Source organism: Crocuta crocuta, unplaced genomic scaffold (genome assembly GCF_008692635.1).
Source record: "Crocuta crocuta isolate KB4526 unplaced genomic scaffold, BGI_CrCroc_1.0 scaffold1310, whole genome shotgun sequence".
NCBI lineage: Eukaryota > Metazoa > Chordata > Mammalia > Carnivora > Hyaenidae > Crocuta > Crocuta crocuta.
Genome location: NW_027528861.1, coordinates 376,035 through 378,489, shown reverse-complemented (window position 1 = coordinate 378,489; position 2,455 = coordinate 376,035).

Sequence of the window (2,455 nt, the reverse complement as noted above, 5' to 3'; positions counted from 1 at the left end):
ATAAAATTTGTAATATATTTCACAAAGTTTTTTATATAGTTCTTTTGAATAATAAAAAGACAAACATCAATAGAAAATAGATTATATGAATGTAAAGTCAGAAAAATAAACACAGAAACCCAATTAAAAATATATATATACACATATATATTTAAAGCTCACATTCAAATGATGAATGAATACAAGCTAAATTAATAGCAAGAAACTAATTAGTGAATCAAATTGGCAAACTTTAAAACAAATAATACGATAACACTTAGCTTTCATGGGACCACAAAAGCAGACATTCATATAAACTATTAGTTGGAGTAAACATTTTTATAAACTTTCTGGAAAGCAAGGTAGCTATTTTTATCAGTTATTATTTAGCATTTCATTTGTTCCAACAATTTCATTTCTACACATTTATACTAAGGAAATAATTAAGGATGCATGGAGTTTATCTATAATTAATTTGATAATGCCTGTGACAATAGGAAATATCTTACATGTCTAAATATAGGAGCTTGAGTGAACTAAGGTTCATACAATTTTTTGGTCTTGGGTTTATAGACACTAGGCCACCTTTCTTTTTAATTGTTTCAAGTTTTTATTTAAATTTTAGTTAGTTAACATATAGAGTAATATTAGTTTCAGGACAATTTAGTGATTGATCACTTACATGTAGCACTCAATACTCATCACAACAAGTACTTTCCAAAAGCTATCTCCCATCTAACCCATCTCCCCCTCACCTGCCCTCTAGCAACTTTCAGTTTGTTCTATACAGTTAAGAGTCTCTTATGGTATGCCTTCCTTTCTCTTATTTTTATCCTTTCCCCTATGTCTATCTCTTTTGTTTCTTAAATTCCACATATTAGTGAAATCATATAATATTTGTCTTCCTTTGACTTGTTTCACTTAGCATAATCAACTTTAGTTCCATCCACATCATGGCAAATGGCAAGATTTCATTCTTTTTGATGGTTGAGTAATATTCCACTGTATACATTCTTTATCCATCCATTCATCAGTTGATGGACATTTGGGTGCTTTCCACAATTTGGCTATTGTTTTTTTAAAGTTTTTTTAAATTTAGTTAGTTAACGCCTAGTGTAATATTGGTTTCTGGAGTAGAATTTAGTGATTCATCACTTACATATAACACCCAGTGTTCATCACAAGTGCCCTCCTTAATACCTATCACACATTTAGTCCATCTTCAACCCACTTCCCCTCCAGGAACCCTCAGTTTGTTCTTTATAGTTAGGTGTCTCTTATGGTTTGCCTCCCTCTTTTTTTTCCTTCCCTTCAACTATGTTCATTTGTTTTGTTTCTTAAATTCCACATATGAGTGAAATCATAATGGTATTTGTATTTCTCTGACTTATTTCACTTAGCATTATATACTGGAGTTCCATCCACATCATTAGAAATGGCAAGATTTTATTCATTTTGATGTCTGAGTAATATCACATATATGTACTATATCTTCTTTGTCCATTCATCAGTAGTTGGTCATTTGAGCTTTTTCCATAATTTGGCTATTGTTGATAATGCTGCTATAAACACTGGGGGTGAAAATATCCTTTCAAATCAGTATTTTTATGTATTTTCAGTAAATATCTGGTAGTGCAATTGCTGGCTTGTAGTTCTTTTTTTTATTTTTTGAGGAAACTCCAGACTGTTTTCCAGAGTGGCTCTACCAGTTTGCATCCTACATTTTTTTTCTTTAGAAACTGTGATAGCTGCAATGAGGTTTTACACAGAAATTAAAAATGGATTACAAAAATATATTTTTATAATATCTAAAATATTTCATAATGTGTGTTTAGTAAAAAGTTGTTCCCAAATAACTATACCTAATATTATGCAATTATTTTGTTACAAGCACACACACACACACACACACACGTACTACAAAACAGAATAAATGTTGTACATATCTTTTAGATGTCAATACAGATGATTCATATTATCTTTTGATTTACATTATGCTTTGAGTTTTCTTTCTTTTAAAATTTTTAAACATTTTAGAGAGAGAGAGAGACAGAGAGAGAGCAGGGAGGGGCAGAGAGAGAGAGGGAGACCAGAATTTGAAGCAGGCTCTAGGTTCCAAGCTGTCAGCACAGAGCCTGATGCCGGGCTCAAACCCAGGAACCACGAGATCATGACCTGAGCCGAAGTCGGACGCTTAACCGACTGAGCCACGCAGGCACCCTGTAAGTTCTCCTTTTTAAGATATTATGGATTTTAACTCATTTATCATATTTACCTAAGGGTATCACTATTTTAATATTTTTATTAACATAAAATTTATACCATGTGTGATAATTTTAATGTCTGATCAGTAAAACTGCACCATTTTTACTCCTGATATTTCATAACTCTTTGTTTTTTAATCATTATTGTTAAAGTTACATTTATTTGTTTCAACAAAATGACTTTTGGCTTTGTTAAATTTCTTCACTGTAAT